General features: G+C 40.8%; 1 protein-coding gene across 3 annotated transcripts in view; it reads left to right on the top strand.

Annotated features, from left to right (window-relative positions):
* ATF7IP (activating transcription factor 7 interacting protein) overlaps positions 1 to 23,879 on the top strand; it is a 331,366-nt gene that overhangs the window by 76,834 nt on the left and 230,653 nt on the right. The window contains exon 1 of one of the 3 annotated variants that reach the window (XM_029590343.1): positions 1,530 to 1,822. The exons of the other annotated variants lie outside the window; for them this stretch is intronic. The gene's annotated coding sequence lies outside the window, so the exon portion shown is untranslated. Of the gene's footprint in view, positions 1 to 1,529; positions 1,823 to 23,879 lie in introns of those variants that run through there. 3 annotated transcript variants of the gene reach the window in all.

Below are 23,879 nucleotides of genomic sequence, written 5' to 3'. Positions count from 1 at the left end.
AACATGCGCATATTATAAAATCAGCTGACAGTGTGCACAGTTTTAAGTGGACGTGTCTATTCATGCAAATGTTTCTTCTACTGCACTAGTGGGGTGGGGGGGATTTTAATAGACTCATGCGCCAACGCAATTACCAGTTTTCCCAGTTCCCCCAGTTCCCCCAGGCAAGGGATAGGACTTCCAAACCCCTCTAGGTTAATAGCCTCCCTTTCCCCTGATAGCCCTGACCTTTAAGACCCTGCTGACATGCCTAGATCTTTTTATTCCTTACACGCTATCCATAGCAGAAGTAAATTTATGTGGCAGGGGACCCCAGTGCGCGCCTGTGTACATAAGTATTTCCGTGCAAATTTGAAGTTGAAACTAGTAACGCCCATGCTCCACCCAGACCATGCCCAAGCGAGAGATATTCATGTACTCGGGCGCCTGTTAAAATCTGCTCTGTGTGTGCAGATCCAACATATTTGGATATTTCCCGGATTTGGTGCACACCAGGCTTTTAAAATTCACTCAATTATGCACAAATCTATCCACTTTATTATTTAGCCACACTGATGTGATGCATCCAAAGTGTAATACAGTTTATGTGAAAATAAAACAATTTGTGGTGTAAAAGAATTGCTTCCAGCAGTGTGTGCTGATGAGAGAGAGAGAGAAAAATTCACTTTACTAGTGAGGCCATTGTGACTTGATCTCTACTAGTCAGTAGTGAATTCCAGTAGGATATGGCGTATTTTGAAATTGCTACCAGGTAGTTTTACCAGAGTAGTCTGTGCTTCTTTTTCGCTACTGGGGTTTTCCAACAGAAGTACTGCTAAATTGACATTGAATATTTTATTTATTAATGCAGAGTGTTTCTGATGGTTCTTTATATGCTAAATGAGTCCATTTGAAATTGCATGAAGGAGGAGTGAAAGAGAACCTTATTAAATCACACCTGAAATCTTTTACTGTGACAAATTAAATTAAGCTAACCAGTAACATGAATGTAGTGTCTGAGAACCAGATGTTTGTGTGTTAGTAGTAACTAGACAGTACATCTAGAACCAGGAGTCTGCTCAAATAGAGAAGGGCTTAATTGGCAAATATCCTGTTACAGTTTGGTCATAAATGTAGATCCCTTTTATGTAAATTTTCACTGGCGCCAGCTAGCTGGAACTGCAGTCTGTCTTGTCTCTGGCAGCTGATAACATGTGTCCTGGATTTTCTGCTGCTTGGAATTTGCAAAGAATCTGGTTTCTATAATATAAAAAACTTGGACTGCTGGAAAAAGAATGATATACACTGACTCCCCGATAGGGGTTTAAAAAATATTGCAACTAAGTTAGGAGTAAAAGCTTTCTGCGTTTTATTTGATGACTGCTGCTATGCTGTAATAGATTTTATGCCCCTTGCTACTACTGTGCATGGTATGTGGGAGGTATTTCACTGCACACAGTTGCTGCAGTACTAATAGTTAGCACAGAGAGCAGCACAAAGAGTTTTGATTCTAGGCATTTTTCAGTTGTAGCAGTCACTTGGAGGCTGTGGTGTGCTTGTTTTGGTAGTCGTATCGTGCTACTCTTTGATGTGTATGCTTACTCTTTCGGTAGCAAATGGAAGATGCACTAAGCTCACATGGCAACAGACGTGGACTGCTGACAGAGTACAATAGGTCATACTCTAGTCAACTTAGTGTGCTCTCTCTGTATAAACAAAATAAGGTCAGTTTCAAGATGGCTGACCCAAAACGTGCTAGTTTCTCATAGTTATGAAAATGAGTCAAGTGTCTGGTGTGTACAGAAAAGGAAGTTCATTACACATAATGTCAAGCTCATATCAGGTAAGATAACAAATTCCTTTTTATTTGCTTAATCTCTAAGGCCTATTAATGTTCCTCCTAAGTTTTTTTCTTTCAGAATTCTGGAGATGATTCTAATTGTGTTTTGTTTTTTTTTTGGGTTTTTTTTAAATGTCGAATGTGCTGCTCAAATCAAATGTTTTACTTGCAGTGTGAAATTGTTTAGTTGAGGGTTTTTTGTTTTTTTTTTTGAAACAGTAAGAGTAGTTTGCAAACTGAAATATATCTTTGGTGAATAGAATTAATTGATAAATCTCAGAATAAATGAACCAAGATTCGCTTTTTTACTTTTCTATATGACTAGCCTAAATTGTTCACCATTTTACTTCCTGTGTGTAGTGCCACCAGCTGGTACTTCAGGAGACATGGCATTGCTGTGAGCTTTCTTACGTCCTTGGGTTCTAGATTTCAGTAAACTACCTTCTGGATATTCCAGTGTTCCTCTGTGTCCTTTGAGAGGTACTCATCTGCATTCTGATCTAAACTACTAACAGTGAATTTGGCCTCTTTGAAAAAGGATACAACTGAGACTGATATATCCGAGTTTAATCTGGGGCATTCTTCTCCAAAAGAATATATTTTGGACGATTACTTTGAATGGGGGGAAAACTCATAACTCATATAGATGCAGTTATACGCTTTACAGAGCAAGGATTTTTTCTTTGTATAAATTTTAATGACTCCTTATGGGAGAAATAAGAAAATGTATGTTTTACAGGCGCTGTGCAGTATTGTGCATAACTGACACATAGAGTATATGCACCATTTGTACATATGGTGCTAACAGAAATTGAACTCGTTTTATGGTAGTGGAAAATAGACAAATGTGTGTTCTGAATATTTTGTTGAATAATAGGTGTTCTTTGTGTGTACATGCAATATTGGTGGACAAGTACCATCTATTCTAGACAGATTACAACTGAGAGGGAAGTGAGTATGCAATGCAGCATCAATAGTGTTAATTTTGCTTTACATAGATGTTCATAAAGCTTTATTACAATGACATACTTTGGCCTTTTTAAACCATGTTTGAAACAAACAGGATTGTGTGATTTGGAACAAGATTTTGCAACCATGTACCAGTACAATTGTGTTAGAGCACTCAACCAATAAGTGTTAATATACAAACAGTACAAGTAGCTAAAATTTATCATTGTACAGTTGCAGAACAGTAATTATTCATTATACTACATTTAGTGGGCATAGATAAAAGATGAAAGGAAATGTTAAAATAATATCTGGTTATGAATTCAAATATTAAACCTAAAGTAAAGCCCATTGATTGTTTAATTTAAAAGAGTTTCCCCTTGGGCATAAAAAGAGGTAGGTAACATTTTATAAATCAGGCCCCAAAACAGGTAATTGAGGCAGTTACAGCTAGGACTGCATGATGAGGGAAGAGAATGCACCAAGTGTAAAGAGTGAGTGAAAGAAAATATATGGCACTATATATGGGTCAAGCACTGAGATGTCATACAATAATTTGAATCAAGGGGGTAAGAAGGGAACAGATTGACTGATATGGAGATGGAAGAATGTCTGACCAATAGAGTAAATAAGGATAATGAGTGGAATGCTAGATTGGGGAGAAGGAAATCAGAAATAAAATAAAAATGCTTTCTAAAAGCAGTTTTCCAAGTCAGGTAAACGATGCCCCAATTTATTTTGTATTCTGCTCCCTGCTATATTTTTACATTTTTTTTCCTATCTCCTTTCTTAAAATACTACTTACACATGCTTAAAGTTGCGAAAAATAGATATTTGAGATCCATGTGTATGTCTGTTGTATGACATCCTGACCAATTCTCTTTGGGGTATGTACAAAAAATCTGTTTAACCTTCAAAGCAGTTGCTGAGTACAAACAGATTCTTCATCTTGTGCTTTATTCTCCCTGCTTTTGATGAAAACATCAGTGAATGGGGCAGTAATATATATCTAGTAAGAGTTTTTTAGACTTGAATTTTTGGCTTTTGAATTCCATTGCTAATTATAACTTTTATTATATAATGTAGAGTTGACAGTGCATGATTTCCCTCCTGGTGTTAGTTTTATTTAGACACATTTTTTCCAGAGATCCTGACGATGGTCTGTCAAAGGAAGGTATGTAATATGAAGAAGGAATGACTGAATGAGAGGGAGTTTTTACAAATGTGCTTACCCCTCAAGAAAAAATCTAAATCAAATATTCAGACACACTTTATTATCTGTAATCAATAGCATCTGGCATGATGGCTGGTGGCTAAGTGTATGCATTTGTAAATCTCAACGTCTTTGGAATCTATAAAGGGTTATTGCACATATGAAACAAGTAAACGCTCTCAAGAAAATGTTTTTTAGTATGATTTTATAAGGTTAAAACATAATATTTCCTGATCTAATGTTTTTAAACTGTAATACAAAAAAATCTTTTTAATTGTATTATATAATGTATTTCTACCAAAATTGCATTGATTTTAAATATATGAAAACTACGTACATGGTGATGTAGATCAAAGTTGATTTGACTTGCTTCAGATGACTTGGTCAGACTAACTCACTCAAACTTTCATTTCATTGCATCTTTTTGGGACCAATATAAGAATAGTTTTTAAATCCTGATTTGCTAAGTAACTAAATTAGTTTCTTTTCAGAAGTCTCAAGTATTTCTGGCAGAGGGTTTTCTATCCTGTCTCTACTGAATGCATGTCTGTAGATCAATTATAGTTTAGCAAACTGAGGTCAATGTACTAAGCGGCTAAAATTGAGCAAAGGCTGATGCAAAGGCTGATTCTCATACTTAACAGGCTAATAGTGCATGCTGTCACATAATGCATGCTATTTGCCCTTTAGTGTGCATAACTTAACTATTTGCTTTGCAAATAACTTTTTCAGATATGATTTCATTATAGCTACATTTTATTTAAATTAAGATAGATTGATTGACTGTTGCTAAATTATGCAAAGTAGCTCATTGGCTATGAATGCATAGCTAAACTACATGTGAAAACAGCCTCTCAAATCTGTTTTGGCAATAAAATTGACCATACCTTAGTACGGTATAGTTAGTTTTGGAAATAGTTCCGTAGAAAAACTATGCTATTTTGCAATCAGGCTTATTTGCACAGAAATACTAGTAGCAAAATGAGAAGTAGTGCACAAAATTCAGCACACACTAATATATTGGACATCTTATTACATAGCTCCAGTTTGTACATGATTTAAAGTCTTAGTAATCTTTTCATTTTACACACAAAAAAGTACACCACAATTCTTTTCTGTTTTTGATATACAGTGTACATTGTTTAATTTTAACCCTCACTAATATTGATCTTCATTTTGGCAGAAGAACTTAGGATAGAAGTGGAATTAAAATGCAGATTACTGAGATACTTACATTAGATTACTTGCCTGATATGTGAAAAGGAAGCCGGTATTCAAATTTCAAAATATTTTAAATGGATTTTTAATATTTTTTTAAAAGTGTTATTACTGCTATTGACTATCTCTTTTGTGCCATTTGTAGCAGAGTAGTCACCAAGTTCTCTAAATCTCAGTTTCCTACAATGGAGAGGACTTCGGACTTCACAACTGTTTTTTAAAGGGCTGAAGACTGAAGTCACTTTCAGGTCCCAAAGTTCATTTTTGGCCTGGTCTTTTACAGAAGTTTGAAGATCTTGTAGCTCTTACTTCAGCAGTTATCACACACTCTCTATTCTGGAGCAAAGCCCCTAACTACAGTTAAAAGTCCATTCAGCCCCAGAGCATGGATTCTCCAAATACTACCATCGTAAGTCTGCCTCAGAGCAGAAAGATTCTCAAAGGCATCTCCCCCTGCATGAATTGGAGTCTGAGCACTCCTTGGAGCTCCAGGGTAGCCTGAACATCATGGACTCCCTTGAACTTAGATACAGCTCTGCCATTTAGGAACACTTCACCTCTAGAAGATTTCTTCTTCCAGACATTCGGCAAGAAGAGTCCCAGGCTTTCTCTACAGAAGTACAAAAGAAACTGGAATCCAGAGCCTTTATGGTAGTGTTTCTGAGATACCTTAATGTTCCCATGCAAATTTCAGTTGTTCTGCTCCATCAAATACTCAAGGACCTGCAAATACTCAAGAACCTGCAAATGTAGATCTAACAAACTCCACTACTCCAGTGAGTCAGAAGGTGGATGTCAAGTGTGAGGTATATACTACTGTGGAGTTTTGAAAAACCACAGTTACACCCTGTAGTAGTAGAATCTGCCTTAGAGATCTACAGCATGTTTCAATTCCCCCAAGCAAGGACCTGTGGACCCGATATTTTTACCAGATGCTGTTTAGCCACATTTCTGTGTTACTGGCTTCTCATGGTGCAGTACCTGCATTCACTCTTGAGGAAGCTGCAAGGATTCACAGAAAACAAGCAGGATGAATAAAAACTTCCTCACAGACTGAGATGAGTGGCATACATCTTATCAGATCAGCATAAGACAATTTTGATATTTCATCCATTGATTTTGCCCTGTCCATTGGAGCCAGAAAAATGGACTGGCTACAGGCTTTCAGCCCCTGGAGGAAGTGCATGAGTGATTACTTGAGTCATCCTGGGGAAGACCTCTTCCAAAACAGAGAGCATAAGAATTATCATGCTAAGTCAGACCAGCATCCTGTCTCAGTGGTCAAACCAGGTTGCAAGTACCTGGCAGATCCTTTAAAGTATATCTAATGCCTGTTACTCACTTCCATGTGTACCAATAGCTTTCATAAGTTTACCTGGCTAATAACGTGTTATGGACTTTTCTTCTAGGAACTTGTCCAGACTTTTCTTAAACACTGTTTTGCTAGTGCCCTTGACCACATTCTCTGGCAAAAGATTCTACAGCTTGATAGTACGCTAAGTGAAAAAGTACTTTCTACAATCTGTTTTGAATCTGCTGGTTGTTAGTTTCATGGAGTGTCCATTTTGTTTTAGTATTTGAAAAGATAAAGAACTATCCTTTTATTTACCTGTTTTACCCCATTCATGATATTATAAACCTCTTATGTCCCCTCTAAGCTGCCTCTTTTCCAAGCTGAAGAGCCGTAGCCTGTGTAGCTATATATCATAGGAGAGATGTTTCATCCCCTTTATCAGTTTTTGATGCCACACTCTTCACTTTTTCTAGTTCTACTGTGCCTTTCTTGAGATGGGGAGACCAGAACGGTACACATGGTGCAATTGCTTGATATAGAGGCAATTTGATGTTTTATGTTTTTTGTTCTCCATTCCTTTTCTGATCATTCCTAACTTTCTATTTGCATTTTTGATTGTCTCTGTGCACTGAGCTGAGGATTTCAATATGTTGTCCATAAAATCTCCAAGGTCCTTTTCATGGGAAGTAACTCTCAAGATAAGAGATGGGGATCTGATAAAACATCATTACTCCATACTGCAGATGACAATCTGTGTGATTGAATGTATGTAGACTATCTAAAGAGGAGGTACCTACCACAGGGGTGTGTGCTGTCCCAACAGTAACTAAAACTGAGACAAGAAGATGGACAAAACAGCCAGATCTAGTGTCCCAGTAAAAACAGACATTTTGATCCCCCTACAGAGGATAGTGTTGGCACCTATGAACCAACTCAGGCCAAGGATCCTACGAAAAGTCATCTTTTCTGTCTCTGCATTGCAGTCGTCCTAAATCATACCTGACTCTGGTCCTATAGGATGTCGTTGAGGATTACAGGCTTCACTTCCTCCACCTTGCTTCAGATTGCCCACTCATCTAGACCCTGCTCACAAGAAGTCAGCAAAGGGCCCTTTTGCAAGAGATTTCATCTCTGCTCGAGATGAGGGCAATATAGGAAGTCCCAGTTGTGGAAAGAAGCAGCGGGATCTATTCAAGATATTTTCTGATCCCCAAAAAGAGAAGGGCACTGTGGCTCATTCTGGTCCTCCGAGAAATTCAAAATTGTCATGGCAGAATCTTGCCCTTGCTGCAGCAAGAGGACTGGCTCTCTTCTCTGGACCTACTAGTGGTGCATACTCATATTGTCATACATTGGTATCACAGACATTTGCTCAGATTTGTGGTAGGCCAGCACCATCTTCAGTAAATAGTGCCCTCCTTTGGCTATCTTTAGCACCAATAGCTTTCATCAAGTGCCTTGCTATGGTGGTGGACATCTAAAGTGCTATGGTATTGATGGTTTTTCTTACCTGAATGATTGCTTATTGGGTTGTCCTTTTTCTCTAGCCTGACTGTTATTGAGGGTAGTGATCCAATGGTTAGGATTCATAGTGCCAAATCCAAGATTCCAGTCTCAGTCCCTTCTTGTGAATAGATTTTAATGAAATCTGTTTCAGTTCAAGGAAGCTAAAGTGTTTCTTCCCTCAGGAAGAATAACCAATATCCTATCATCAGTGCAGTATACAAGAGAGGTGGTTTCATAAGAACATAAGAAATTGCCATGCTGGGTCAGACCAAGGGTCCATCAAGCCCAGCATCTTGTTTCCAACAGAGGCTAAATCAGGTCACAAGAACCTGGCAAGTACCCAAACACCAAGAAGATCCCATGCTACTGATGCAATTAATAGCAGAGACTATTCCCTAAGCAAACTTGATTAATAGCAGTTAATTGACTTCTCCTCCAAGAACTTATCCAAACCTTTTTTGAACCCAGCTACACTAACTGCACTAACCACATCTCTGGCAACAAATTCCAGAGCTCAATTGTGCATTGAGTGAAAGAATTTTCTCCGATTAGTCTTAATTGTGCTACTTGCTAACTTCATGGAATTGCCCCCTAGTCCTTCTATTATCCGAAAGTGTAAATAACCGATTCACATCTACTCAATCAAGACCTCTCATGAGACATTCTGTAGATGCTTGACCGCATGCCTTTGATCGTTTAATAGTGCAAATAGCGAGATTCAACATGAGGCAGTACTAGGGGACCCTGTGTTCAGAATGGGGCCAGCGCTTTCAGAAACTGTGACACAATGTCCAAGTGAACACCAAACTGAGCATCCCTTCATTGGTGGCGCTCTTGGAGCAAACTTGGAGGCCAGCAAGCCATTCAGTATGCTGTCTCTTCAGGTGGTTCTGACCACAAGCACTTCTATTTTGGGAGGGGAGCCCATATGTAAGGCCTGTGGTCCATCAGTCAGTGGTAGGCTATTTACTCCTGTGCCAAGTGGGCTAGCGTAGCAGGTTGATGGTAGCAGAAGGCCTTTCTAGATGGCAGCTGAGAACTAGGAAGATGGATGTACAGGCAACAGCCATGTTAGTACTGGTAGCTATTTAGACTATTACAAAACTTTTTGTGATTAGATATGGGAAGAGAGGTGCTGGGATGAACTAAATAGGGTATCTTGCTGACTCATCTATCCAGCAGGATTCAAATCAAATGAGGAAGACAAACTGTTGTGGATAAGGAGTGGAATTGTGCAAGTGACCATGCTGGCACCTGGGATTTATCCTTAGCACTATGGACAGGAATAACTTGGCAGACAGGTCTCTTTCTGCATCATCTAGTTTGTTATGTAACATTGTACAAAATCTATGGTCCATATGAAATTTACTCTAGACCTATGGTTTTCAAATTTTATTCTTGTGGCCCCCAGACAGGTTTAGATTTTAGGGTAACAAAATAAGCAATTTAACCAAATTTTTAGCGAAAGCATATTCCAATGAATCATGTATAGTCATTGTGGACAACTTGAAAACCAGACCTATGTAGAGGTAATGAGATTGGCATTTGGATGTAAGAATCAGTGGCTTGGATTCAGACATTAGATTTAATTGAAAGTTCTATGACTGAGACATTCATTGATTAACATTAGAGAAAAGTTGGTGAAAGATATGCATATACTCCTTCAAGAATCCCAAATTAAGTGAGAAGGAACAACTAAAGTTACAACCAACACAATACATTTTTAATCTTAAGAGGGCCATCTGCTAGATAAATGAAGCTTGACCGATGTGCTGCAAATGCGCAGTAGAGAGCAACTCTACCGAGCATGCGCGGGCAGCACGTCGGTCAGAGCTTGCCTGTAACAAAAATGGTGCGGTGAGGAGCAGTAGCGGCGGCGGCGAGGAGCAGTAGCGGCGGCAGTGTGCGGGAGGGAGGGTCCTTCCCCGGAGATCTTCCGTCTGCGCCATCCGAAGGGGTTGTGAATGAGCTGAGAGGGGGGGAGGGAGGAGAGAGGGAGGAGAGAGTGGGGGTGGGAGGAGAGAGTGAGGGGGAGGGGGTGGGAGGGAGACTAAAGGGTGAGGGAGAATGAAGGGGAGGGGGGAATGAAGGGGAGGGGGGGAATGAGGGGTAAGGAAATGGACCGAATGTAGCCCGTTGTTACGGGCTTAACGGCTAGTCATATCTATAAGGGAGCTGGGACCGGAGTGCCGCAAATGCGCAGCAGAGAGCGGCTCTGACTGACGAGCCACACATGCATGGGCGAGAGAGCACGTCTGTCACAGTTCAATATGGAGCCGGGCTGAGGCAAATATGGAGTACAGAAGCGGCAAGGAGGAGCAGCAGCGGTGGTATCCGTGCGTCGGGCGGGCCAGCAACGAGCCTGGTGGTGAGGCGCGCGCGAGAGAGAGAGACTCCCGTTGACCTCTCTGTCTGACTGATGGAATCTTGCCCGTTTTAACGGGCTTAACGGCTAGTCATATATAAAGAACTCACTGTCATTGCTTATATGCAGCCAGCGGTTCCAAAAGTATAATCATCAGTCCAGAAGTGTTTAGATCTAAGTCAATGTTATGTAAAATCTTCAGATGTAAATTGTTACAAAAAATATTTTTGTGCTCTTTTTCAATGCACATAATAAACTCCTTTCAGAATTAAAGAACTTCTTTAATATTTTAGGTTCCAAAATATTGTTTGAAACATTTTCAAGAGAAAATAGAAACACCTTACAAAACAAAATTAAAATAGTAACCCTCACAAAAACATTCACAACTAAAAGGAATCAGGTACACATTGGCTACCAATTTTACAAGGAGAGAAATACTTTAAAGAAAAAAAGATCACGTTGGAAAGACAGTAAGCAAGTTCCATTTTCTTCCTTTGAAGACCAAGGCTGCAACTTCAAATTTAGAGTAAAAGTAAAAAAGCTCCTCCTCCATGTCAAAGTGGATTGTATTTCCAGTTATTCAATACAAGTTTAACTGCTACCTAAAGCAAAAATTGTCTCTGATCATGATGTTGTAGATGGGTTTCTAGCACAGTGGACTTCAAAATATGTCTGCAAGTCAAAGGTTCTCGATAATGGAGTACTTCACATAACCAATTTCATGTCTTGGGCCCAAATATCTTGCAAATTGGAACAAAAATATAACAAGTGATAGTGACCCTAAATCCATGTCACAAGACCATTATAAACTATTTCCAGAAGTAAATTTAGCAGCTTTGACAGGAGTTCCACAATGCTCTGTGCACAACAAAATACATAGACTGAGTTAGAGGCTGAAAGAAATACAAATTATTTTTCAAAAATTTAAACCAACACTTATTATCTAATTCCATACCTAAATCAGATTCCTAAACCTTTTCAGTGCCAACACATCTATAGCTCACCTTGAGTTTCATACATTTATAAAAACCAGACACTTGTTTGGTAGATAAGGAAATAATGTGAGAGTGCTGCTAAAAAGGAGGAGAACCCTAAAAGCCACAAGGTTTGTTGTACAGTGCCTGAGCTGAAGCCAAGAAAAGTATTGATGGGCAGGTATACTGTATTCCTGTCTTAATTCAAAAAAGGTTTTGAATTGATTGATTGATACATGGCTTAGTGACTATATACCAGCCTCATAGAATTAAAGCACTTTAAAGCAGATTACATTCAGCTCCTGTAGGCATAAATCCATTGAACCCAAAAAGCAAAGCGGAAGCCGATCCAGTTGGCTGTGTAGCAGTGAAGAAAACGAGAATCGGATGATGAAAAGAAGCCCTTTATTAAAAAATGCCCGACTCTGGCCGAGTTTCTCTCTTTACATAGAGCTGCCTCAGGGGCAATTAAATTGGCAGGACTTAAGGTATGCCTGCAGGGCCAATGTCGCAGTATCATACAGAGTCTTAAACCTGTACCTGCGGAATGTATCAACGATAGCGGCAGAATTATCGTTGATACATTCCGCAGGTACAAGTTTAAGACTCTGTATGATACTGCGACATTGGCCCTGCAGGCATACCTTAAGTCCTGCCAATTTAATTGCCCCTGAGACAGCTCTATGTAAAGAGCGAAACTCGGCCAGAGTCAGGCATAAATCCATTGTCTGTTCTCTGTTAAAGATCTCAGATAGGATGAACCCTCAAGACCTTCTGGACCTCAGGAAAAGTGAAGCAAAACTTGGGACTGTGAGAGCCTCTGGCATGCTTGCACTAACATTCCTGGGCAAGGCGTGATACGATTGTTCAGTTAATTTCATTAGAAATATCCTAATTGTCTTACGCTTCTATCTGCTGGCAAATCAGGTTGTGAATCCAAGTTACTAAATTCACTTGCATCCCTTGTTTCACAGAAATTTTCAGAAGATTTAGATGAATGAGTGCAGCCATCTACAAAACTCATTGGACCCTTCAGTGAGTCCTATCTAAAAAAAAAAAAAAAAAAATGCATTTTGATTTTGTATTTTATTTAAACAAATTATATTCCACAAAATCACTGTGTTCAGCATGGATAACCATGTATATAGAACATAAGAACGTAAGAAATTGCCATGCTGGGTCAGACCATAATAATAATAAAACTGACACATTCATCATTAAAACATATACAATAAATCATTACACAAAAAACCCAAAATAAAAAGCACAAATTAAGCACAAGTCTGCATCCTCAAATTGTTTAGACTGTGAAAAATGTGCAAAGGTGTAAGATTTTTATAAGGCACTATATAACTGATATATATCCATCGTTATCGATTATGGATATGCAGCCAAATTATTTGTAGATGTAGCCTACAACTCAGTCTCTCTTCGAATGCTATGTCCAGTGGAGCGACAGCCAGGAAAAACTTGTGGCTTGAAACTTTTCTCTAAAGAAGACCTTGGAGGAAGACAGTTGCTGGCTATCTTGAGTATGGATGAGTGTGGAGTAAATTATCCATCCATTTACAGAAGATAACATTTGGGTGAAACTAGAAAAACTGAAAGTGGACAAGCCCATAGGGCCAGATAGGAAATAAGGGAGCTCAGAGACATGCTGGTAGGTTCACTGAAGAACCTATTCAATAGGAAAGGCTAAAGAGGATAGGGTTGTATGGCTGGGGGTGGAGAATATGATGGAGGCTTATAAAATCATGAAATGTCCAAAACGGGTAAATGTGAATCTGTTTACTCTTTTGGATAATGGGACTAGGGGCACTTCATGAAGTTTAAAAAAAATAAATAAATAATGCAGGAGGTTGTTTTTTTATTATTGTACAGGGTTTCCTTCTCCCCCGGTCTCCATGCTCAGCGCACTGGTCTGACATTTGTTCCGCTCCATGGGTGGTTGAAGGACGTGGGCAGCCTGGTGGATTAAGCAGCCTCTTTAGGCTAGACCCTGCTCTGAGGCTTTTCACTGTGCGCCGTGTGGTAGGCCACAACGGCTTTTCACGCACTTTCTAAGGCTGCCCTCTACAGGATTGTCAGTCTGGCATGTGCTTCTTGCTGTGTGTCCAGATTGTGCTCACAGTAGGGCCTTGTAGTCTGTGCACCAATATTAAGCAACGCGTAGTGGTTGTGCGTTTACCTATGTGCACAAATAGCATTGTGCGCTTAAGTTTTTCGTGTGCTTAATATTTAGCCGCCTAGGTGTGTGTGCCTAAGTGTTTTACGCATAATTTCTAAGCGCTTAGTTGAGCACCTACCTAAAAAAAATACAAAAACAATAAAACCCCAACTAGACACACACCTCCGGCTGCCACTCAGCGTGTTGTTGGCCATCATGGCGCCTGTGCCTAAGAAGCCTAAGCATCACTTCTTTGTCCTGCTTGTTTTATATGGGCATCTCAGCTAAGAGTGCCTGCTGATTTTGTGCCAGCACTTTTTGGAGGATCAGGGTGAATTGTCTTCCTCTGATTTCATTAAGCTTGGTTCTTCCCAGCCAGATGTGGGTCTGGGTAAAGACGATTCAAGTGGGGTGCCTAATTTTTGAATTTCCCTAACCGGTTCCTTAGCAGGGAAAGGTAGCTCAGTGAGTACACCTCAGGTCCCTCCTGGTCTGGATGCTTCTACTTTTTCATGGGTAGAATTTTTCCAGGGGTTGCAGTCCTTTCTTCATGCACCTAGAGCAGAGGCACAGGGGGGGAAAACTTGCCTGGATTTTTTGTTGGGCGCCAGAACACTCCTGGAGCCGGTAGCAGGTTCTCTGGATGGAGATCCGGACAGCACGGATGATGCTGCTGATCCTCACTCTCTCTTGAGGATGGTGAAAATCCCCTGGATTAAAACAGTATGGAACTATGTTGCAGTTCTTTCATAGAGATGAACTGCCAACTCTGATTTCCCAGACCTTGAAAATTGCTTATTGTTCCTGGAGCAGATTCATTGTCTAAGTCAAAGAGAAATCCCATTTTGGTTTTCTTATGTAAAGCCTCTTGTTTTTTTCCTGTGATGGTGGCCATTCAAGAATTAATTGATTTTGAGTTGTGCGTCCTAGAGGCTATTTTCAAAGAGGGTCTGATTTTGGAAGGCCTGTACCCTCTGGATCCAGTGGTAAGAGAGCGCGTTATGTTTTTCCCAAGGTGGAAATATACTTGTGTGTGCAGTCTCCAAGCAGATCACTGTTTCCGTGGAAGGAGAAGCGGCCTTGAAGGATGCTCATGATAAATAGGTTGAGAATATCCTTAAGTGAGCATTTGAAGCAGTGGTAATTACCTTGCAGATCGCTTCTTGTTGTTCCTTGGTGGTTCACTCTTGTTTGCTTCCCTCTCAAGAGGTTGATGACTCTGGGGTAAAATCCAGGGCAGTGATTTGGTCTGCACTTCAGCCAGAAAGTTAGCTTCGATAGTAGTGGCCAGGCATCAGTTATGGTTGAGAAATTGGTTGGCTGATGCAACCTCCAAGGCTAACCTCGCCTAATTTCCCCTTAATGGCTTGCTTTTGTTTGGTTACATGTTGGAGAAACTGGCCAGTAAGTGGGGCGAATCTCTGGTTCCTCATTTGCCGGAGGATAAGAAGCAGGCGCAGCGCTCCCTTCACATGCTGGAGGATCCAAGTGTTTTCGACCATGTAGAGGAGCGACTTTCAGAGGACTAGACCCTTTGGTGGATCTCAGTCCTTTGTTCCCGACAACCTAGAAGAGGTGCAGGCTCAGGTAATGGAACCTCCCGAGCTTCCCAATGAAGGTTTGCTGATCCAGCCCCAGAAACAGGAGATAGGGAGATGCCTCTTTTATCAGAGGTAGGTTAAAATCATATCAGATCAGTGGGTCCTGGAGGTGAAATGAGAGGAATATGTGCTGGGGGTTCGCAGTGTTCATGGTGTCTCCCTGCCACTCACCACAAAAATAAAAAAAAATATATCAGGCTGTGGAAACTGCATTGGCAAGGCTCCTTAGTGTGAAGGCTGTGGTCCCATTTCCCATGTCTCAGGAAAATACAGGGCGATTTAACATTATTTCACTGTGCTAAAGGAGGAGGGCTCTTTTCATCCCATCCTGGTCCTCAGTAGTCATTTGCGAGTGAAACACTTTTGCACAAAGACATGGCGCTCTGTGATGATGGCCGTGCAATTGGGGGATTTTCTTACCTTCTTTGGATTTTCAGAGGTGTATCTCCACATTCCCATCTGACTAGAACATAGTTTCCTGCGGTTCATAATTCTGGGATGCCACTTTCAATTTCGGGTGCTGCCTTTGGTCTGGCCACCGCTTCCAGAATCTGTTCCAAGGTAATGGTGGTAGTTGCGGCAGAGTTGAGAAAGGATGGACTGCTACTACACCCGTATTTGGATGACTGGCTGATTCATGCCAAGTCATCATAAGAGAGCTGCCTGATGCTTTCCCTGTTGTGGGAGCTTGGCCAGGTGGTGAACCTAGCCAAGAACAGTTTTCAGCCTACTCAATCACTGGAATACCTGGGGGTTCAGTTCAACATGAAATAGGCCAAAGTGTTCCTGCCGGAAGCTCAAATTCAGAAGTTGTTAGCTCAACACAGTCTGTTGTTGAACACTCTGCACCCGACTGTATGGTTTTACCTAAAGATCTTTAGCTTAATGGCGGCAACCCTTGAAGTGGGGCCATGGGTGAAGGTGCACATACATCTTCAGCACACCTTGCTGTCTCTGTGGAATCCGCAGTCTTAGGAAAATTCGAGTCAGCTCCACCTGGTGATGGAGGCTTTCTCCCAACTGCAGTGGTGGCTGCAGTCATATCTATGGAAGGGAATTTCGCTATCCCCTCAGGACTGGCTAGTCTTGACAATGGATGTGAGTCTCCTTGGTTGGGGAGCTCACTGTCAGGAGCTGACTGCGCAAGGGCGCTGGAGTGCACAAAGTCTCTCTAGAACATCAATCGCTTGGAGGCCAGGGCTGTACAGTTGGCATGTTTACAATTTGACGCCAGGCTACAGGGTTGCTTGGTCCGCGGATTGTTGGACAATGTAATGACCTGTGGCTTAAATCAATCACTAGGGAGGTACCAATAGCCAGCAAGTGTCGCAGGAAATAGATCACCTTATGGAATGGGCAGAAGTGCATCTCCAGATCTCAGCCTCGCACATTGCAGGTTAAGACAACGTAAGAGCAGATTTTCTCAGCAGGGAGAGTCTGGACCTAGGAGTGTGGGTGTTTTCAGAGGAGGAATTTCTGCTGATTCAGGATCACTGGGATCTCCCATTCCTGGACCTGTTGGCGATTTTTGCACACTGCTTAATTTTCACGATTCTTCAGCCACAGAGATCTGAGGTCATTGGGGATCAATGCCTTAGTGCAGTAGTGGCCGGAACACAAGTTACTATATGCCTTTCCTCCATGGCCCTTGTTGGGTAGATTGATTTGAAGAATCAAATGCGACAGAGGGATGGTGTTCTTGGTTGCTGCACATTGGCCCCGGAGACTGTGGCATGCAGATCTGCAGAGGCTCCTGGTGGATTCACCTCTTCAACTTCCGATGCACAGAAACCTGTTGCAGCAGGGTCCTGTCCTTCACGAAGATCCAACTTGATTTTGTCTTACGGTATGACCTTTGACAGGGCTCGCTTGCTGAAACGTGGATACTCTGCGGCAGTAATCTCTGCCTTGCTAAGAGCTAGAAGGTTCTCTATTTCCTTGGCCTGTGTGCGGAATTGGAGAGTGCTTGAGGCCTGGAGTGAGGATCTGATGCTTTTCCTTATTCGGTCAAGATACCATTCATTTTGGAATTTTTGCAGGATGGCTTAAATAAAGGCTTGGCCCTTTATTCCTTAAGGGTACAAGTAACTGCTCTTGCCTGTTTCAGGTGTCTGGTCAATTGTGGATCCTTGTTGGCTCATTCTGATGTGGTCAGTTTTCTGAAAGGAGTAAAACATTTTTTTCTTCCTTTGTTTCCTGTGCCCCTCTGGAGTCTCAATTTGGTTTTGGATATTTTGGTAGGCCCTATGTTTTGACCACTATGTATTCTGTCCTTGTGGTTTTTGACGTTGACAACAGTGTTCCTTGTGGCAAATTTTCTGTGCGAAAGGTTTCCGAGCTGCAGGACTTGTCTTGCTAGGAGCTGTTTCTCTTTTTACCGAGAATAGTCTCTGAGTCTCAAATGAACCAGTCCATCTCCCTGCCATCTCTGCACAGGGAGAAAGATGTAGAGGAATTTCATCTGTTGCGGCCCTTGTATGTCAAGCGGCATATGGTTAGGTATCTGGAGGTCACTGGGCCTTTTTGTAGGTCAGATTGCTTGTTTGTCGTCCATGGAGGTACTGAACAGTGAGAGCCAGTCTCATGAGCTACAATAGCTCGCTGGATTTAGGAGGTAGTCATGACCGCATATGTGAATGCTGGGAAACCATTACCTAGTCTGGTTCGGGCCCATTCCACGCAAACTCAGGCAGTGTCTTGGGCAGAAGTTAGTTTGTCTCTTGTTGACATTTGCCAAACTGCAGCGTAGTCCTCCTTATACACCTTTCCAGGTATTACTGTCTGGATGTGCAAGCCCAGGAGGACAGTCTTTGCATGTGCAGTTTTGACTGGACTGTGGGCAGCCCCCCCCCCCCCCCCCCAGCCCTATTCAGGAGTAGCTTGGGTACATACCACTTGTTCTAGATTCATCTGACTGGAAGCTAAGAAATGAGAAATTAACTATTTACCTGATAATTTCCTTTTTCTTTAGGACAGTCAGATGAATGGTTTTGGCCTCTGTTGGAAACAGGATGCTGGGCTTGATGGACCCTTGGTCTGACCCAGCATGGAAATTTCTTATGTTCTTATGTTCTTAATCCATTTTCTCTTCCTTGGCTGCATATGATTGCATAATGATCCTCCTGTGTGCCTGTGTTGCAGGGCTTACTGGTGAGTGTTACTCCAGTCCCTAGACTAGTGTTATTACATTCTTGTCTGAGCTCAGTGTTGCCTGTTGACCTTTTCCTTTTCCTGGTTGGTTGCTCCTAATGTAGAACTCAACATTGTGTCTCTATAACTGGGGTTACTTTTCCCTATTTGTATCCTTTTGCATTTGTCTACATTTAAATTAATCTGCCATTTATATGCCCATTTCTCCAGTCTCACAAGGTCCTTCTGCAGTTCCTCACAATCTGCTTGCGTTTTAACTACTATGAATATTTTTGTGCCATCTGCAAATTTTGATCACTTCACTCGGCACTCCCTTTTCCAGTCATTAATGAATACATTGAATAACACATGTTTCAGGACAGATCTGGGCAGGTTGCGTCATCCCAGCCTTCAATCCCTATCCCTCACAGCATGGATGTTGAAAGCTTGATTCTACAACCTCTCAATCTTTCAACTAATGTCTCTCAAGTGCTTGTAGCTTCACGTAAACCCTCCACACGAAAGAACTATCGTGCTAAATGGAAAAGGTTTACCGCGTGGTGCACATAAAACAGTGTTGATCCTTTTTCCTGCACTACATCATCTTTATTAGACTATCTATGGCACCTCTCAGACTCTAGTCTCCAGACATCATCTGTAAGGGTACATTTAAGTGCAATCTCAGCTTATCACAATACCGTTGGAGATGCACCAGTTTCAGTACAACCTCTAGTTAGTAGATTTATGAGAGGTTTAATTCAGCTGAAACCTCCACATCGACCACTGATCACACAATGGGACATTAATGTGGTCCTAATGAGGCTCATGCGTTATCCTTTTGAACCCATGGATTCCTGTGATGTTAAATTTCTCACTTGGAAGACTATTTTCTTAATAGCCATCTCATCAGCAAGAAAGGTTAGTATGTGACAAGCACTTGTCACATCCTCACCCTACACAAAATTCCTACATGATCGAGTGGAACTCCGTACACACCCAAAATTTCTTCCTAAAGTTGTTACGGAATTCCATTTGAATCAATCCATCATCTTGCCTACTTTCTTCCCAAAACCACACTCTCATCAAGGAGAGAGGGCTTTACACACCTTGGACTGTAAGCGTGCACTTGTGTACTACTTAGATAGTACTACAGCCCATAGGAAATCCAACCAGCTCTTTGTTTCTTTTGATCCAAACAAACCTGGGGAAGCAGTAGGCAAGCAAACTCTATCCAATTGGCTTGCAGATTGCATACAGTTTTGCTATGACACAGCAGGCCTTCCTCTCCAAGGGCGAGTAAAGGCGCACAGTAAGAGCAATGTCAACCTCAGTAGCACACTATCGTTCAGTGCCAACCTCTGGGGTGCCACATATTTATGTTTGTCTTGACTAGATTGTAAGCTTCATTGTCTGCCTCTGGTGGCCTTCAAGACCACATATTCACATCAAATTATTTTCTGGACACAACTGCCTGACGGAATAATCTCTTTGTTTGAACTATCATGGATGGATAAGGCCTAGTTTCATCCCTTCTAGGATTCGTTTTATAATTTTGAGTTGTCTTCCTTGTTTAAAAATTAAAATTTTCCCACAAAGTGTCCCATCCATTGCTAGTTACTGTTCTCTTTTTTTTTTCTTTAAAGCGTTCCTTAATTATGGGAAGTCCCACAAACGTCATACGTGAATTGTTTGTTTTCAGAGAAAGTGAAGTAATTTATGTATAAGGTATTTTCTGGTGACAGCAGTTCACTAATCATAAAATACTTCTCTTTCCCTTTTGGAGTTTCTCTCTTCCAAGTCAAAGCTGTACGATAGAACGGAGTGGAACTGAGATCACAGTAACATGACGGTAAAAGATTTTGAAAAGCTCCAGAAGCTCAATCCACTTATTGCCAAGCATGGTTACATGACTCATACATGTGACTGGTGAGCTGTTCTGTAAAGGGTGCATCTTTTAAAAGTAGATGACTTTGCTTTATTTGATCGTGCAGAAAGTTAATGTCCCAAGACAGCATCTGGGGAGAGGTGGGAGGAACAATTTTCAAACTGTCTACATTAGGGCAAAGACTATACATGCATTTACCCTTTGGTTTTGCACCAATTTTCAAAACAATTGTATACATGGTTACTTATTTTTGTTGGTAAAGTATATGGGTAGATTTGAAAATGCAATCTATACATGTACTTTTTTCCCATCAAATTAAATATGCCCCTTAGGATCACCTCATCTCAACTTATCTATAAGTATGCATTTAGTAGAATAGCATGCAGATGTTAAATTGCGTCGCTAGAAAACAATTTTCAGACATTAAAAATTTAGGGACACATTTGTGTATAACTTGATTGCTGTCTGCTTATATAGTATGATGTTTACTAGTACTTGTAATGATGAGTTGCCTTGTTTCTCAATAAAAGTTTGTAACTGATAAAAGACAAATTTCAGACAGCCAATTAATGTGGATAAATGTGTTTTACCCACATAAATCACTTTGAAGATTGTCCTTTCGATGAATAAGCAAAAAGAGTTCTTGCTGAAATGCTTCTTCACAATGGGCATTATTTCAGTTAAGTAATGGAGTAAATGAAAAAAACAAAACAAAACAAAATTAATCTTTTAGATTTTGCTATACAAGTAAGCTTCTATTGCTAGTTAATGCTTGCAGATTCTGATCATGAAAATGGTTAAATTTTCTAAATTGAATGTTCTTTTCCATAGAAGTTCTCTTTACTCTGAAATATTTGTTTAAAATGTAGATAATGTAGGACTGTTTGGGGGGGGGGGGGGGGTATGATTCTGCATGACTCGTAGCCTGACAGGGGTTCAAACCAAGCAGCAGTGCCAACTTCCTTCGACTGGCGGTAGCTATGGCAACACTCTCTAGTTTGAGTTGAGACTACTGTAACTGCAGCTACTGGCAGCCGAAGGAAGCTGGCACAGCTGGCAGCTCAGTGCCTCTGTGCGGTGCAAAATAACCCTTGAAAATCATCATTCCTGATTATTTTGTACCCTATTTAAAATGGATTTATGAAGTGAAAAGATAATGTATGATTGGGATTATGCTCAAATCTTTTAATCGTAAGATCAGTCATACTACTGATACTTTGAAGCATTTTCATCTATATCTGTGATTGCTACAATGAACCTTGATAAATTTTGTTTCCTATACAGCCTGTCTTTACCTTACCATAATTCCATTGTCTACAGAGCTCACCTATACAAACTCCCTTTCCCACCCTTCTTTATGGTGCCTTCATGAATTGTGTGGCTGCTGTTCTGCAGAATTGTTATTGGGCTAAAATTGCACTCCAGGGGGGGGGGGGGGGGTGTGTCAAGGTGTGTTTCTCTCCGTCCCCACCCTCTGATGCTGCAGACTTGGATGAGGGGAGTTTCAGATGACACAGCTTTCTTTGAAGATGCAAAAGTAGCTACAGGTGACAACTTGTCATCCAACTTGCCTGCCCCTTCCGATGGCCCTGTTTTGCAGTAACTCAGAAATCCATCCAAAATTTGACCGTAGTACCTGAATGTGTAATCCGCTTTGAAATGGCTGAAAGGTGAAATATTAATACAATAAATTTAAATAAAATAAAAATAAATAACTGGAATCGGTGTGATCTCATCAACACGCATACTATTGTTAGTTCAGTTTTCTCAAGTAAAATATACTATCAGTGAGTGAATTTTGTTGAGGCTTATTTTGTCTCATGAACCAACCAACAGTATGACCACACAGTACCCTGATTGCTGTGGCTTCATGAAAGCTGGGATTTATGCAGCTTTAGCGCTCTGAGTACTTGTGTGGTATTTATGGAAAAGACAAAAGGCACTGAATGGGGGAGGGGCAAATCAGTAACACATTTTTCAAGGGAATAATGCAAGTAGGGAAAAGAATGTCTTTGTTCTAAACGAGATCAACTTGATGTTAAAGTACTAGGGTCACTATCCAGGCAGATGTATGTTTTGAAGTCATGTGTGGCTCCTGATTGCAATATTATCCAATTGCATTTTGCAGTGCATTGCTTCTGGTTATTATCTGCAAGCTCTAGGCTCAATTAAGGATTCCTAAGTGGCAGAAAGCCAAAATTGAGATGGCCTTGAGCTATAGCAGTAGAACAGTTGCTTAGCAACTATCTTACGATCTTGCGGCTGGGAATGAAAAACAACTAATAGAGCTCCTGCAGTGCAGCTGAAAACGAGGCTGGAAGGAAGGGCTGCTGTCACAGCAGACTCTATTATGCATTCAGAGGTATTGATGGCCCTTCAAAACACCTTTTGTAATGTAGACAAAACAGGAATACACCATCAGAAGCATAACATCAAGAATGTTTCCTGTAAAGCATTTCAGTGATTTTTTCCAAAGGTTGATTAACTCAAATGATACAAAAACTTTTAGGGCTCCTGACAATTCAGAGTAGGGTTACCCCCCTCACTCCAGGTGAGTCAATCAGTCTGAGCTATTCCTGGTTTTACTCCATTGCTGCATGAATTTATAGTTCTGATTTCGTGTTGTTTTTTTTTTTTTTTTTTTAAGGAAATTCATTTACAGTGGGGTAAAACCAGGACTGGATCAGCCTGTGTGGCTGACCTGGAGAGAGGGAACAATACTTATTCAGAGAATAAGTTAAGCTTTCTAATAGGAAACAGGAGTTGAACAGTATCTTTCTTTAGCTTTCTTGTGTTTATTTGGAGGCAAGAAGAGACTTCTGGAATATATCTGCTCCTGTCTTGGCAAATAAGTGACATGACAGCTGTGTACAACAGATGATGTTACACAAAATTTTATGCTTTTGCAATTGATGCAGCAGAATTCTAGAGAACAAAGATTCTGTTTTTAATCAGAAAGTCTAATATTTTGAATTTATATATTGCTAATTTTGATTTGACTCCTTTTCTGCACAGTGAGATGTATCGCTGATTCATCCTACTTTTCGACAGAAAATAAAAGTGGGTGATATTCTACAGCATTAATGCAGAGATTTCCCACATAATTTTGGAAAAGCCTTGAAGACTGCTTTCAGGCATACATAGTGCTTCCTACCCAGTCTCAGTCTTTTAGTATCCCCTCAGTCCTTTGTAGTTGATGCTGGTAGTATTTCCATCACACTATTTTTCTCTGCAAACTGGCCTCCTCGGTATGGCTGTTTTGTACCTGCTAACTCTCCTTAGTTGGGATTTTGATGTTCTGAGTTTTAATGTGGTTTTATCATTAGTAGTCTGACCCTGAGGAATTTTTTCTTTCCCTCTTGGCATGGCCCATTTCAGCGATTTCAGCAGTCTGCTCTCTCTTTGCAAAATTTGGGCTTTGATGTCACTGGATATTATTTTTCACAGTGGCCATAAAGAGGACCAACAAATTTAGGTGCTCCCACTGCAATTTTAAGATGTCTAAAACTGACCATTCTACAATTTGTATGCAGTATTTGAGATTAAGATGATATCCTTGTCTGTGGAACCTGTTCAAAAATGTTACTAATATCATCAACCTCTGTCAGCTGAGGGTACAGTTTCTTTAATGCAAAGACATTTGAACCAATGGCATCCAAATTGGAGGGCATACGAGCTGCACCCTTTGCTGTAATGCATTGAAATTGAAGGAGTCTCGGTTAACCTTGGCATAGAAGTAGAGAACATTTATTATGTATGT

This window comes from Rhinatrema bivittatum, chromosome 2 (genome assembly GCF_901001135.1).
Source record: "Rhinatrema bivittatum chromosome 2, aRhiBiv1.1, whole genome shotgun sequence".
Taxonomy (NCBI): Eukaryota; Metazoa; Chordata; class Amphibia; order Gymnophiona; family Rhinatrematidae; genus Rhinatrema; species Rhinatrema bivittatum.
This window is presented reverse-complemented; position numbering and strand designations above follow the sequence as displayed.